The 16,983-nt window shown below is 36.3% G+C and overlaps 2 protein-coding genes across 6 annotated transcripts in view; one reads left to right on the top strand and one right to left on the bottom strand.

Moving 5' to 3' along the window:
- LOC6048111 (potassium voltage-gated channel subfamily H member 7) overlaps positions 1 to 15,450 on the bottom strand; it is a 142,460-nt gene extending 127,010 nt beyond the window's left edge. Inside the window, exons 1-2 of one of the 5 annotated variants that reach the window (XM_038254652.1) lie at positions 15,366 to 15,450; positions 14,434 to 14,701 (exon numbers count right to left, since the gene is read on the bottom strand). The gene's annotated coding sequence lies outside the window, so the exon portion shown is untranslated. Of the gene's footprint in view, positions 1 to 14,433; positions 14,811 to 15,240 lie in introns of those variants that run through there. The other 4 variants (XM_038254653.1, XM_038254651.1, XM_038254654.1 and 1 more) reach the window with 4 other exon arrangements.
- Positions 1 to 16,983, top strand: part of LOC119767089 — a 127,144-nt gene that overhangs the window by 25,824 nt on the left and 84,337 nt on the right. The window lies entirely within an intron of this gene.

Here is a 16,983-nt window from a genome sequence, read left to right as displayed (position 1 = left end):
AAAATCAAGTTTGAAATTTCCGGTTTTGAATGAAAGCATTCGCTTTGAGACAACATTTTAGCGCAAAATTAATTATTTTGTCAAAATTGGTCAAAATTTTCCCATAGTTGCAGAGGAATTTGATAAAATACTGTAATACCAAAAGAATACCAAAATGTGGTGTTCGATCATTGACAAATTGTGCAATTTTGCAATATCAAAACAATACCTTAAATTGGTATGATACCACATTTTGCTCTTGCATAATCCTTAAGACAAATTTTAAAGGGTCCAGGAATACCAAAATTTGGTATTGATACCAGAGAAAGGTATTATTACGCATTTCCCTTGTTATTTACCCATGCTCGGGTCAACCTCCCGTTGCTAACTGTTTCAGTCGCGGAAGTCAAGACAGCTTTAAGCTCTGTGGGTGCAGCAAAAGGCCCGGGACCCGACCGGATCCCACCATCCGTCGTCAAGAACTGTTGCAACTCGCTTGCCCGTCCCGTCACAATCATTTTTAACCGCTCGCTTTCCGAAGGTGTCTTCCCGTCGGAGAGGAATGTCGCCTCAATAACCCCGATTCACAGATCGGGTAGTCGAATCAAAGTTGAGATTTACCGGTCGATCTCCATACTGAACTGTTTGACTAAGGTCCTGGAAAAGTTGCTTGTTGACCACATTTACCCGTCCGTGAAAAACCTCGTCTCGGAATTCCAGCACGGCTTCATGAAGCAGCGATCTTCCACGTCCAATCTGATGGCTTACACAAACTGGATAATCCGGAGGATGGAGAAGCGACAACAAGTTGATGCGATCTACGTCGACTTCGCCAAAGCCTTCGATCGAGGTCCCGCACAAGCTTACGATCGCCAAACTGACGGCGCTTGGCCTACCTGACTGGGTTACACGTTGGCTAAACTCGTACCTGTCCAACCGCTCCGCTTACGTAAAGGTTGCAGGTTCCTCTCGTCCGGTTACGATACCCACTCTGGTGTTCACCAAGGAAGTCATCTCGGGCCGCTGATCTTCGTGCTATTCATCAACGATTTGTGCTCCCGTCTTCAGTCGAGTAAGCTACTCTACGCCGACGACCTCAAAATCTTCCGACAAATTAGCGATGCCGGTGACGTTCGTGCGCTTCAGAACGACATCAACACGCTGCTTCGATGGTGCGCTCAGAATGGAATGGAAGTGAACGAGAAAAAGTGCAAACTGACCTCGTTCTACAGGATCCAGAGGCCAATCCTAGCTGAGTACAACATGGATCAATCAGCACTTGAACGAGTTCAATCCATCGTGGACATAGGCGTCACCATTGACTGCAAGATGGAATTCAACAAGCACGTCTCCATCTCCGTGACCAAATCCTACGCTATACTTGGTTTTCTCCGACGAAATGCAGCTGGCTTCACTGACCTTAGAGTCTTGAAAACCCTGTACCTTTCGCTGGTCCGCAGTGTGTTGGAGTACGCCGTACCGGTGTGGGCACCGTATTACGCCGTCCACCAGCAGAAGATCGAGAGCATCCAGCGTCGGTTCGTAAGATTTGCTGCTCGAGTGTTGCCCTGGAACGACCCTGGCACTTTGGCACCCTATTCGGATCTGTGCGCGCTGATCGGCTTGCCAATGCTTCAACACAGGAGGAATCTTCTCTAGAATCTTCTTCAACGACTGTTTGTATTTGACGTTTTGCGGAACAATATCGACTGCAGTGAGCTGCTGGAAGAGGTACACATCCGAGTGCCGTCGAGAGAGCTTCGTAACTACCAGCTACTTCCTATACCGAGACACACGACCAACTATGGACATCACAACCCTCTTGACGCCTGTTGTAGGAAGTTTAATCATCCGAGATTTTTTTTATTCTTAACTTATTTTTATAAGGTCCGTTTAGGTGCTGTGACCAGTGCTGAAAATGTCAGGGGTCATGACTCGAAAATCGGCGACGCTGACACGAATTTTGAGATCCATTCACTGAACCGCAAAACCGTGACATAAACAAACTCGGCGCAGTCGTGAGTGCCCTAACTCATTGAGCAGCTGCAATGCGAGGCAGTAGTCGACCAACGCTCATTCGACGTTGCACGCACACACATAAAGAAACAAGTTTTTACACAAAAAGTTCGTATTTATGCGTGGCAATGTAATTTTGAATATAAGTTATGGTTGTTTTTATTTGTTTTGCACAGTCTACAACCATTCAACTGTTTGAAAATAGTCAAAATAGTGTTTAAAGAGGATTCTACGTATCAGTCATATGACACGAATTGAGTGAGTGTAGCTCATTTTTCAAGTCTCTCATTCTCCAGCAGCCGGCACAAGTCAGGCGGCAGTGGTTGAATAGACACAGTAGCCACTATGGGGTTTCAGGCGGCCATAAATCGAAAAACCGACATAGTCTAATTATTTTTTTGGTATTTTTTTTCGAAAATAAACATTCAAACTAAGAGTTTAAAAGTTGTAGGTTCAAAATTCACTGAATTGCAGACCTTCAAAGGCGAAAATGGTAAGAAAAAACATGTTTTTGACAAAAAATATTTTTTTCATAGTTGTACTGTGTAGCTGTTTATGTATTTTTTCCTGCATCATTATATATATTCAGAAAGGTAATTGATTCAACTTACAGGCTAAAAAAATAATATAAATCAAATAGATGGATTTTTATTCAAAATTTAGTTTTTTTCAACTTTGTTAATGGAGTACTTTTTTTGTGTGCATTTGTGCGATCTGAAAATTTTGCAGCTTAAAATTTGAACCATGTCCTAACTTGTCTCCAAATTTCAAAGTGCACTTTTTGAGTTATGCCATTTTGATCATTTTGATTCATGCAAGAAAATTAATGATTTCGCGTATACGCTTGGTTAAATTCACATTATTTACCTGCGGATGCAGAAATGACGTACCTGCTATGTATGTTTTGAAATTGATTTGATATTCATGACTTTGTTAGTACTTAGGTACGTTTAATAAAATTAGAAACTCCTATTCTAAGTATTTTACAGAAACGATTCGTCGAATATTCATATCAGTTCGTTGTTGTGTTCTTTTGAAAGTATGGCTAATAATACCGTAGTGTCCCTGTACGATATAACGAAGCACTATTCTGAAAACGTGAGAACTGCTTTCGAGTATATTTGTAAGAATTACAACATTGCAGAACCATCACATGATCAACTCAGGGAAAAACCACAGAGGAAAAACTACGCACGTTGTTCTGTAGCTTCAAAACGAGGTATACAAAAGCCCATAGAAGAAGTTCATATTTTAAGTAATCTAACGACAATCGGTTACATAGTGATTGTTTTCCACATAGTGATTTGTTTTCCACGTGATGAAAAATTGTGTCAAAAGTGGGTGGAATTTCGTGAATCAGAAGAGCAACCGAATGGAAGTTCCGAGATTATGTATCTTTGATGTGCAGTGATAAGTAAGATTATCCAATATTATTTGGCTGGTACCATTCATAGTTATTGATAATTCGTCGCTAACATTTCAAAAAGCGTCATAAACATAGGTTTTGCGTGAGACATAGCGATTTTGAAATTTTAGCAGCGATTCATGCCAATCTCGATTTCAACCCTCTTCTTAAGATGTTTTAACTTCGAATACCTTAATAGCTCGACGCCAACGACTTTTTTTATTCCTGACAAAATAAATTATAGATCGATCACAATACTTGCCACTTCTTAATATTATTTTGCGAACAGTAAATTGGTTCCGCTTTGACAGTTCTAAATTGAGGCCGCTTTGCGGACAACTATTCTGCACCCAGGCATAAACCGCCATTCCGTGCATCAAATAGACAGAGCAAGAATATTAAAATTCACCACTTTAATGCAAATATATGAAAAAATCGAGAATATAACTTTTTTTTTGGAAAAATATTAAAATTCATTTGTTTTCATTATACTAAGTACATACAACCAGGGTTGCGAATGAGCGAGCGCTCACGGAAGGCTTGCTCGCTCCAGCTGGAGCGTGAGTTTTTATCAGGTAGCTCGTGCTCGCTCACGCTCACCGGAGCGTTTTAGGTAGGTAGGTAGTAGATAGGTAGTTGTTTTTTCCTGTTGAAGCATCTGCCTGTTTGAAACGAAGTTTCTAGAACTATCGCAGTACAGGCAGCAAAAACAAACAAGAAAGTGGCCGAACAAACAAAAGTAGGCAATGAAATGGATTTGATCAGCGAACCGAAATTTACGTTCTATTTAAAATCTAAACATTTTTCAAACAAGGAACAAAAAACTAAATTCATAATGTAAACATTCATTGACGTGAAGAGATGCACTGTTTGTTCACAAATCAAATCCATATTGGACCATATTGTATTGTTGTTATGTACAAAAAATATTGACAATTTATGTATTTTTTTTATTTTTAAATAATCTTTTAAACAGTTACAATCATCCGTTTTCAAAAAATCATATATAACTTGTAACTGAATATTTTCAGAGGTTTGGTTGGGGAAGTGTTGAATAAAATCCACTTGGGGGAAGAAGGACCACCCTTTTCGTAGTGAAAAATATTGACAATTTATTTGATTTGATTCAAAGGGGTTATTTCAACCCTTAGGAATTTTGAGGCTTATATTTAAAAAACGAACTGTTTCAAAAATGTTACCCTATTTTCTAAAATGTTTGCCAAATAAAGACTAACCTTATATAAATGATAAGCCGTTTCTAATCACTCAATCACTGAAAGATTTAATAAACGGAAAAACTTTTTTTTAATGGTAGCTCATTCTGACCCGTAATCTGGAAATGTAGTCCAAACACTGATTAGGTACATAAAACAGTTTAATGTTATATTTTAATTAATGTTAAATACATTGAATCGTTTTGTAAGTTTTTCTAATGTTTACAGGCCCTTTTATTTAGGCGTCTATACCCCTTCGCCAGCACCTCTCTGCTACAATAAGGCCTTTAAATTCTAAAATATTTATACATTCAACTGTATGTCTAATAAATTATTTGACCCTTGCGAATCCAACCTTTTATTTAAAAACATGGTTGATGAAAATAAGCTATTCCAATTCATATATCATAAAATTTGTTCACAAAGTCATATTTCCACAGCCCTACTGCACCTTACGCAAAAAATCCATCTAGAATTGAAAAAAAAAAACTTTCTCAAAAGCGTTAAATGATTAGCGACACGTCCAAAATGAGCGCTCCATGAGCGAAATATGAGCGCGAGCGCGAGCGTGGAGCAAACGCGAGCTGAAAAAATAGGAGCAAACGTGAGCGCGGGCAAACGTGAGTTAGCTCGTACAGCGCTCCTCCTCAGGAATGAGCGAAAAGTGAGCGCCCACGAGCGCGTGAGCGCATGAGGAACGCAACACTGCATACAACACAAAAAAGTCACAAAAAAGCAAAAAAATATTTTTGGCCGCTCGCTTATATGGAAATACCCCATAGTGTAGTAGGCTTGCAGTCACATGCTAGCAGTGAACAGACATTTTGGTTTGCTTCATGTGTACGCTGGGTTGGAAACTTTTGCAGGCCTGGCTGTGACCAGGTTAGGACCGAGGAACGGTTCAAAATAATTTAGAGTACATTACAAACATATGTTCATTTTCCTCCATATTTGCCAAGCATGTAGCTAACAAGCCTTAATTGGTCCACGCGGGTCTTGCAGGTCTGGAACCTGGCGCTGTATTCGTTGAAAATGTGCCACAGCTCAGTCGAACTGTAGAGCACCTCCTCTCCTTAATCATCCGAGTATTTTAGAACATTTTGATTTTAATTTGTGCAGTAAGTCTGTGTTTAAAAGTAAAATATTGTTACTTAGTTAGTTAGATAACATCAAGTCCGAAAAGACGGTTAATAAATTTAAAGTCCATTATTTGCCCATGTAATACCAAAATTTGATATTCCCGTGTTATTTACTCCTGCTCGGGAACAAATCTTGTTATAAATAACATAAAATGTTATTGGCCTAGTATTTTCGAATATTAAAAAAAATATTCCCAGGTTATTTCCGGGCCGCGCAAACCATTAATTGTTATATATCAAAAAGTTCGGTTTTCCACAAGAAACTACACGCAGAAAAATTCAGACTTATCAAATTGATAAATAACATTATCAACATTAATAACTTTTAGTTATTGTTTTGTAACCTATGGTATTTGCTTCCCAAGATTAGTGCGATCGTTTGTTCCGCGTCACGTTAGGGGAGGTTGAGGATCGCTGGGAAAACCCCGCCATTGCAACGGTCACTTTGCCTGGTATTTTGTAGAAGAACGGTCGATACCTGTAATAAATGAATTTTCACCCGAGCATGGGTAAATAACAAGGAAATGCGGAATAATACCTTTCTCTGGTATCAATACCAAATTTTGGTATTCCTGGACCCTTTAAAATTTGTCTTGAGGATTATGCAAGAGCAAAATGTGGTATCATACCAATTTAAGGTATTGTTTTGATATTGCAAAATTGCAGAATTTGTCAATGGTCGAACACCAAATTTTGGTATCCTTTTGGTATTACAGTATTTTATCAAATTCCTGTGAAACTATGGAAAAATTTTGACCAATTTTGACAAAATAATTAATTTTGCGCTAAAATGATGTCTCAACGCGAATGCTTTCATTGAAAACCGGAAATTTCAAACTTGATTTTAAACATTTTTGATATATCCCTACAGAAATGACTTGAAATTGTGGAAAATTTTCTAAGTCAGGATGGCACATTTTGGTATTATTTTGGTATTAAAGTGTTTGATCAAATTTTTCTGCAACTATGGGAAATTTTTTACCAGTATTGACAAAATAATTAATTTTGCGCTATAATGATGTCTCAAAGCGAATGCTTTTGTTGAAAACCGAAAATTTCGAAGTTGATTTTAAACATTTTTGATATACCCTTGACTTGAAATTGTGGAAATTTTTCTAAGTCAGGATACCACATTTTGGTATTAAAGTGTTTTTTCATCTGAAACTATGGATTTTTTTTTACCAATTTTGACAAATTAATTTTTTGAAACCCAAAAATGTTAAAGCTGATTTTTTATTTTTTTTATATACCCAGTAAGGTTTTTTTTTTAAATCGTTGAAATTTTTCTAAGTTTGGTTTGGGTACCAAAAGATCGGAAATTTTATGCCCTTACCGATGCCACATAGGTTGACTTGTGAATCGTGGACCGGTTCGGATGCCGGCGGATTTTCCGACGACGAAATTCCGGGTTGGTACGAAATTCTAACGAAAAATCTTTTCTATCGATACAAAGACCCCCCAAAACGGTGTTAAACCCACTCCAAAATGTTTATTTAGCAATTCTATGGTAATATATTGACATTTAGTTGAATTAAAAGTTTGCAAAATAAAGTTTAGATATGTTTTATATAGAATTTCGACAGTTATATACATTTTTATACTAAGTAGTTAGTAAACTTTATATTTAATCCAAATTATTTTTTTATCCGTCAATGATGCCTATTTGGAGTTCGGAGACTGGATTTATGGTGATTTGTTAAAAATATAAAATAATTCATCTTACAGAACACCAGGTAGTAATTATTGATCTGCACGACTGAGTGCTTCTAGCAGATGCGGCGATTGTAGTTAATTTAGGTAATCTCAAATACTTAAAACTTTAAAATTCGTTGTCTCTGGAACGAAACATATTCCTTTCTATCGATAAGTGATTCTTATGTAAAATCGGACGGGGAATACGATGGTGAGGTCAAATTTAAAAAATAAATAAGGCTGTTTTGAGATACGGCCATTTAAAGTTTTCAATTGCGCAATACAGGTAGAAAAAATATGTAAATCTAAATTTTGATCACGGAAATGGATTCCACGTCCAATTTCCTTCAAAATTGAGTCTAGGATCGACCCTCTAAGATTTGTGGTTCCAGAGTTATCGTCGTTTGAAGATAGGGGTTTCGCTCAAAAATCGCCAAAAAGTCGATTTTTTGGGAGGGTACAAAAATGGAGGGGGTGGTCCGATTTGGATGAAATTCGGGATTTTTACATGTTTTGATAGTCTCAACAACTCTGCCAAAATTGAGCAGAATCGGAGATGGTAATTTTCAAATGCTGTTCCGCTTCAGATGGAATAACCCATATTTTATATATATATATATACAGCAATTCCCCACGAAAACAGCATGATTCGAAAAAAAAAGTTCTCCGATCGGGCTCAAATTTTTTCTGGGGGATCCTTGGCCGAAATAATTAGACCCGTATTTTTTTGTTTGGCCATTAGGGTGACCTACGCCGTGTTAGCGTGGTTCGAAAAATGGCAATTTTCGTCGATTTTCGCAAAACCACTTTTAAAAAAAAATCATATCTCCGCGCCATTTCATCCAGTTTTAGCTATCCTAGACGCAAAAGAAAGGTTATTAGTTTGGCTATTTGGGAAAAATAGTAAAAAGTTTCAAAAATCTAGCTTAACTTTTGAAAAGGTCGTATGAAAACTTAAAATGCAGTTTTGAAGGTCTCGGGACCAAAGAGCCTATGTCTGAAAATATTTTTATCGGATTCCTCGGAAAATTTCACATATCATATCAAAAAATTGTGAAGTTATGTTTTCGATACTCTCAGATACGATTTTTTGAAAATAAAAACTGGGTTTTTCGACGCGCCACGCGCAAAAATGGGAAAATGACGAAAACGGGAAAAAATCGACTTTTTTACTAAAACTGCGATAACTTGAAAATTTCAGCGATGACCTATACATGTAAGTGTACCAAAAGTTGCGTATTTCAATTACGAAAACCGGAAATTTCAAACTTGATTTTAAACATTTTTGATATACCCCCTAAAGAAATGACTGGAAATTGTGGAAAATTTTATAAGTCAGAATGGCACATTTTGGTATTATTTTGGTATTATAGTGTTTTATCAAATTCCTCTGAAACCATGGGAATTTTTTTATAATTTTTGACCAATTTTGACAAAATAATTAATTTCGCGATAAAAAAACCAAATCGAATCCAAATCGAATGCTTTCATTGAAAACCGGAAATTTCAAACTTGATTTTAAACATTTTACCCCCTAAAGAAATGACTTGAAATTGTCGAAAATTTTCTAAGTCAGGATCCCACATTTTGGTATTATTTTGGTATTGAAGTGTTTCATCAAATTCCTCTGAAACCATGGGAATTTTTTTATAATTTTTGACAAGCCTTACCCGAAAAACTTCGTCTTTTCCTTTTTTCGTTTGTTGACGTTTTTAGCTTTTTTTCCTTATTCAGCCTCCTATAATCAAAATTTGATTTTACGCCACTTTTCCCATACAATCTGCAGATTTCCCAGAATCGGTTCCAGAGTGGCCAAAGTTGCCACTTATTGGCGTAAGAACCTTCCTTGGACTTCTACGAACCCAACGCAACAAAGAGCACCTCGATCCGACGTTCCGTGTTGAATTGATTCGCGTTCGAACAAAACCGTCGAAATTTTTTATATATATATATATATATATATATATATATAGACGAGACAAATAATTTTGCACTAAAATGACTTGTAACCCAAAAATGTTAAAGCAGATTTTCATTTTTTTTATATACCCACTAAGATTTTTTTTTAAGTTGAAATTTCTCTAAGTCGGGATAACCAAATACTTTGAATAACGAATCAATCGACAGATTATTGAATTTTGGTGAATTTCAATCCAGTTTCTTTTAATAACACTTATTTTTCAATCTTGTTATTTTTCAGAAGCTTCAAGAACTTCATGCACAGGCCGTTCATCAATGACAAATGCATACGACGTGGTGGAGAATATCACTAGGAACAACATGGAATCATCAGGTGAGTAGATTTGGCTGTTGCATATGGATCATTTCCGTTTTTTCACTAACTGCAACTGCTGCACTAAAAATGGTATGAAAATACCAAATTTTGGTATTTCTTGTGCAAATACCAGCGACCAAAATGTGCTCTTGGTTGCCCAGTAATAGATGGTAAAATACTATGAAATCATCTCAAAATCATGTATGTGGAAGACCACAGGAATACCAAAATATGATTTTCCAAGGGCGCGGGAATACCTAAAAATTAAACCATGGCAATACCAAGTTTTGGCATTCAAGCAATGTTCAAAAATCCAGAAGACCTCAACTTGGTATTGAACTGGTTTTATTTTGTGGTATTATTTTACCTTTGGAATAACATGGTTTGGTATTGTTGTGCCCTTGCACATACAAGACTTTGGTATGATTTCATGGTATTTTACCATGGGCAACCAAGGGCACATTTTGGTCGCTGTTATTTGCCCAAGTAATACCAAAATTTGGTATTCCCATGTTATTTACCCCTGCTCGGGCACGGAATCGGTTGTTGCGTTTGAAACGGAATACGTAAACGATTCGAACTGAATTCCGTTTCAGAATTCCGATTGAGTTAACTGGGAGGTTCCTCCCAGTCAAATCAATCCGAATTCTGAAACGGAATCTAATTAGAATCAAACGCAACAACCGGTTCGAACACGGAATTTGGATTGATTTGATTTGGCTAGCTTCCCTAGTAACATTTTTAAACTTACAGGTTTTATCATGGTTCTGAAAACCCTTATACGGCCTAAATAGGCTTTTATGGCCTACGGTTTCTCCTGTCTCGTCAGAGGCGCTGGAGCAGAAATCCCACGTTAGAGGAAGGCCATGCCCCGGGGGGCGTAGTGCCAATAGTTTCGTTTCGGCCTACTTAAAACCTAAAATGTTACTAGGGTTGATGAGTGTCATACATTTTCGGATATTCTCGATACAGATTGTCAAGGGAAACAGATTGGTTGATGCAAAATAAATCGGCACTGGCAACGTATGTTTGCGCTTGCAACACTGCCAGTTTTTCACGGATGCTTTCTTCGGTCGGGTTTAGCTTGTTTCCGATTAGATTATTTTAGATTACATGGTACAAAAAATGAACCTATATATCAACAATCCTTAAGGCTTTTATGTAAAGTTTGACGTATACTTTTCGAAAACCAAATAACATCTAGTACATTTAAAAACAACACCAAGTCTGTCTGTTCCATCGTTACACTTCTACGCATAATTGGCCCAGTATTTTCTTTGTAATATATTTGTGTGTATTAGAGTGCCCAGAATACGGGACTTTTTCTCAAAACCTCGCTCCACAAGCTGAATATTGTTCCTTGACCTATTTTAGGACTCTGGGCCAAATATGAGCAAAATCGCCATTGCCATTTCAATTACAAATTCTGTTAAAATAACAGAAAGTGTTATGGAATCTTCCTGAAAAGTCCATATTTGCATAAGGGTTTAATAACAGTTTATGTTATCATAACAAAATTTGTTGTTGGTCTGATATTGGTTGAAAGCCAAAACAATTTTGGAATAACATTTTTTGTTATGAAAGAATAACTCCAACTGTTATTGGGAAGATCGGATTAGTTGTTAAAATAACAAAAAATAATAACAAAGATTTGTTCGAAGAATAACTAAAAGTGTTATTAGTCCGTTATTACAATAACAATCCAATAACAAAAAAATCATAACGACGAATAACAAATCTTATTATAAATAACGTAAAATGTTATTGGCCTAGTATTTTCAAATATCAAGAAACGTTATTCCCACGTTATTACCGTCTGCTCGGGTTAGCCCCGGTCTAACCTAGAGGTTAGGTCGTTAGCTCAGTCGAGGTGTAGGAGTCGTCTCCCTGGGTCCTGTCTCGGTGGAGTCACAGGTAGGCAGTTGGATTAATAATCCAAAGGACATCAGTTCGAATCCCGGGGTGGATGGAAGCTAAGGTGTAAAAAGAGGTTTGCAATTGCCTCAACAATCAAGCCTTTGGACACCTAGTTTCGAGTAGGAATCTCGCAATCGAGAACGCCAAGGCAATGCTGTAGAGGGAATCATGTGATTTTTGATTTTTGATATTTGTATTTTATTTGCATTCCCGGGCAGACGGTAATAACAAAATTCATGCCATTTCAATAACAAATACTGTTAAAAACAACAAGTGTTATGGACTATTCTTGAAAAATCCATTTTGGCATAAGAGTTCAATAACAGTTTATGTTATCATAACAAAATTCGTTATTGGTCTGATATTGTTATGGAAGAATACCTCCAACTGTTATTGGTATGATCGGATTAGTTGTTAAAATAACAAAAAATAATAACAAAGATTTGTTCGAAGAATAACTAGAAGTGTTATTAGTCTGTTATTACAATAACAATCCAATAACATAAATTTCATAACGGCGAATAACAAATCTTGTTATAAATAACATAAAATGTTATTGGCCTAGTATTTTCAAATATCAAAAAATGTTATTCCAAAGTTATTTCCGTCTGCTCGGGTTTGTATTTTATTACCGAAGGTACAGTCATCTGGGGCGAATCGGGACTACAGTCTGAATAGGGACAGCAGTGTTGAGAGCACTTAAAGGTTTTAAATTTGGAAATGGATGCACACATTTTGTTGATCTGAGTTTGTTCTATCTGAAACCTACCAGAAAAATCAAAATATTGTGCTCTAACATGGTTAAAACTGCTGTCCCAATTCGCCGCAGTTGACGGTACAACCTTGTGTTTAATCAAAAAGCAAAGCAACCCACTTTAACGACCCCCGGGTCTTTTGTGGGCTCTGTTGCAAGTTTCTGCTCATTTCTAGGCGTCCGAAGGTTATGTGTGGTGAGTCACCCATAGCCTCTTTTACGCAAATGGACCGACGTTTTACTTCCCCATCCGATAGAAGGCGTAATCAGGCAAATCTCGTCTCGAAAAATGCCACCGGGTCCGTCTGGGATTGAACCCAGCCCATACTGGGGTTTAGAGGCTACCACGCTAACCACTAAACCACTGGACCTGGCTAATCATGTTTAATCATTGAAACTAAAAACTAATAACTAAGTTAACACTGGAACGCCCAACGCATGTCCATTTTACACTGACGCCCAAGCCTCCCAAAAAAGTTGGAACGGTAACTTCAACTCGCTGGTTCTCGGGCATAACTCAACCAATCGGAACGGTTCTTGTTTCCAGGGATTTGTAAGAATGTCTAGATGATCCTCAAATTTTGCAGAACTTGATTTGAACAAATCTGTAATTTCTGCGACTGAAAACACCGTTCCAACTTTTTTTAAACGACACGCGAAAAAAAATTGGAACGATGTTTTTGATCGCAAAAATTACTGATTTGGTTCTGCAACGTTCTAGGATCATCTAGACATCCTAACAAATCACTGGAAAAAAGAATTGTCTTGATTGGATGAGTTATGCTCGAGAACCAGCGAGTTGAAGTTACCGTTCAAACTTTGTTGGAGCCTTGGGCGTTGGAATGGTAAAAACTAAATCGAAATAAGCATTAGAAAGGTTATAAGAAGGTCAATAATTCGGCAAATTACTTATTTAAGTAGAATTTAATAATAAAGTTAAGGATTTAATAAACTGTGTATGTAGTTATAAACGAATGTGTAATGCAAGGCATTGCTTAATCGGAACCAAAAAAAACTCAAACTTGTTTTTGTTAAATGCTCTTTACACCTAGGTTTGAATTCACTGAATGAAGTTAGCGGCAAATAATTTCACAAACATGCACCTCGAATTGCGAATGCATTTCCCATAAAGTTAGTTTTACGAAGCATTGTGTCTTGTTATCTGTTGTATAGCAAAAGGATTCCAAATAAGATTGATAAACTGCTAACTGGGGCGATTTTGGACACAATGGGGGGAATAGGGACCCCGGGACAGTTATGCGTAGAAATACAGAAATTGATCGAGAAATTTCAATCGCGTTTTTCTCAGTTGCTCTTTTTTGAACATGAGAACATTTTGCGTAGAACGGCAATTGAGTAACTGTAAAAATGCTGGAATAAAGTCTCGCCAGAGGAAAATTTAAACAATTATTTGTATACGAAGTTCAATTTTTAACATGCGTAAGGGTTTTGAAGTTGTTTAAGTTTATCTTTGAGCTATAAAATAACATTTTTTCGGAATCTTAAAAATTTGAAGGGTCGCAACGCCCCTGTATAACGAGATATCGAGAAAAAAAGCCTCGGATGCGTGATCAGGATGAGATTCTTTTATTTGTTTTTGAAATAAAAAAAAAATCTGACCAATAGCCACCCCCTGGGCTACCCAGTACTTTAGGATTAAACCTTGTTTATGTTGATTTTTTAATGGTTTTTCCTTTTTAAAATTAAGCATTAATTGAAACTTTTAAATTTTTACAATTGTTGTGCATCACAATGATGCAAAATTGCATATTTATTTACTTAAGCTTTTACACTCACTGCATTTTAAAAAAGGCAAATAAAATATAATATTGATTTTTGTTGTAAAACATCAACAGACCGAAAAATATGTTTATTATACGAAAAATATTTTAACAAAGAAAATCAGCAACACCCCATTATTGCTTGTTTCAAAAAACGTTGTCCTTCCACATCACTTTCCGTTCCAAAATTGATTACGTAACCTGAGATGCCTGTAATACAACACACAGTATTTTCTATTTGGCACAATCCGATCAACTTACGTTTGGAAATGCTCCAGCCCTCCATTCGTTCAGGATCTCTGTTCAACAGTTTTGAAAACAATATTTTTAATACTTGAAATCAAATCACATGTGTCTTCTTTCGGAGTACTCCCTTGCAAAAAAACCATTTGATATTTGTGTTTTTAGATCCAAAACATTGCATGTAGAGTCTTCCGATTATATAACAACATTGCAATTCACACTGTCAAATTTCTGCTCTATTATCCTTCCACGGATATGTAATTGTCCTTGAAGCGTGTCACGATAACTAATCGAATGAAAAATAATCTTAAATTGATTTTAGAGAGTTAAACACATTTCCTATTAAAATTTATGAATCACTTTTGAAATGTTGCTGTTACTCAGCTATCTTCTTTGACTACCGAAGAAACACAGCACGATGTCAATGTATGAAGTTCTTCACACTATGAAAAAAAAATATTACGTCTAATACACGTTATGGCGTAACCAATATGCTCAGTATCCAAACTCAAAAAATCTTCATCGTACAATACTTTCGCACTATCATAGAAGAAACATCTATTGTGTTATGTATATTAATTAATCCTCTCACTGAATTGGGTTTCACAATGCACATATTAAAAAAACAATGGATTAGCTTATAGTTTTCATCACAAAAAAAAAGAAATGAAGCAGAACAGATAAAATATTTCACCAATATCATGTGTTCAAAAACACAAGGCTTTAATCCATTAATATTGTTTTTGCCATCTAATATCTTATAAACACACTATGTTCACGAAATCGAAATCTAATTATTTTGTTTTGCAAGAGTTAATATAACACCATCTGGTAAAGCCATAGTTGCCTTCATCGTTGCATCATTAACGCTAACAACAATTTATTTATAATTGAATTTAATGTTTTTTGTATTGAAGGTCAGAATATAACTTGCTGTGTTAATCACATACTTAATAAACGATATCTAAAATGAGCGGTTCAGGATGCCTGGTGGCTGCTTCAAATTATTATCATGGCATTGAGGCACAAGCATACGACATTCATACGGAATAATCGTTCACGCGCATGCTCGAAAAAATCCTTCACTTTTCATAGCTCCCAGGATCCTTTTGAAAGCATATGAAAATCAAGTGCCTTAACACTGGTTCTCAAAATAAATTTATTTAGTTATCATTAAAAGCGTAAATTTCAATAAACCAAAATATCATGTTTTTGTAATTCCGCTGTGAAACTGGCAACTTTTCCTGTCCTTCTGGAGAAACGAAACGGCCTACTTTTCCCTACCAAAAATAACAGAATGGATAATTAATACCTTTCAATAACTTTTCAGCACTGTAAAGGGTGCTGAAAAGTTGAACTATGTACACTAGTATCGAAAAGTAACATTTTTCAATATTTTTCTGTTTTGAACTTACTAAATACATGAATGTTTGACATAAAATTCCATTCTAGAAACGTTTTTTGAAATGTTAAAAAAATGTTGTAAGCAACTCGCAAAACTTGATTTTGTCAGCACTCGTCGTATTTATCCAACTCGGTAAAACTCGTTGAATAGGGACCAGCTCCGTGGCTTAACGGTTGCGGCTTCTGCCTCGAAAGCAGAAGGTTCAGGGATCAAATCCCGGTCGGTTCCCTTGAAATTTGGAATCAGGAATTGAACATTGAATATGAACAAAAAACCTTTAAGAATCAGGTGGGATTCGAACTCACACCTTTGGATTGATGGTCTGGGACGCTAACCAGTCAGCCATCATGGAGTTAATGCTCTAGAACTGTATTGTTCCGTAGTTGCGAAATAATGTCACAAGGTATAACATATCAAATCATTATACAGTATGTAAAACAAGTATTTACACCCCTTGGGCACTATGCACATTTTGTGATGAAACATGTAAAAAAATTAAAGTTTGACAGGAACCTAGTACTACGTTTTGTTCAGAAACTCATGCCAAACATTTTGCTACAAACAGCTCATGAAAAGATGATTTCTATAAAAAGTTATACAAGTTATATAAGTTATATTACGAAAATAAAAAAGGTGCAAAAAAAGTTTGTACACCTTTCGAAAAATTAACATAAATAATGTTATTTGTTGACAAATCACCATAAATCCAGTCTCCCAACTCCAAATCCTTGACTGATTAAAAAAATAATTTGGATTGAATATAAAGTTTACTAACTACTTAGTTTAAAACTTAATATAACTCTGGAAATTATACAGTACAAGCCTTACCCGACAAACTTCGTCTTGACGTATAGCTTGTTTGCTTATTCAGCCTCATGTGATCAAAATTTGATTTAACGCAACTTTTCCCATGCAATTTGCAGATGCTCCGGAATCGGTTCCAGAGTGGCCAAAGTGTCAATTAATTAGCGTATAAACCTTCCTTGGACTTATACGAACCTAACGCAACAAAGAGCACCTCGATCCGACGCTCCGTATTGAACTGATTCGCGTTCGAACAAAACCGTCGAAATTTTTTATATATATAGAAGATGTAAAAAAAGTATTTACACCCCTCGGGCACTATGCACATTTTGTGATGAAACATGTAAACAATTTAATGT

The sequence above is a fragment of the Culex quinquefasciatus genome, chromosome 2, assembly GCF_015732765.1.
Source record: "Culex quinquefasciatus strain JHB chromosome 2, VPISU_Cqui_1.0_pri_paternal, whole genome shotgun sequence".
NCBI classification, from domain to species: domain Eukaryota; kingdom Metazoa; phylum Arthropoda; class Insecta; order Diptera; family Culicidae; genus Culex; species Culex quinquefasciatus.
This window is presented reverse-complemented; position numbering and strand designations above follow the sequence as displayed.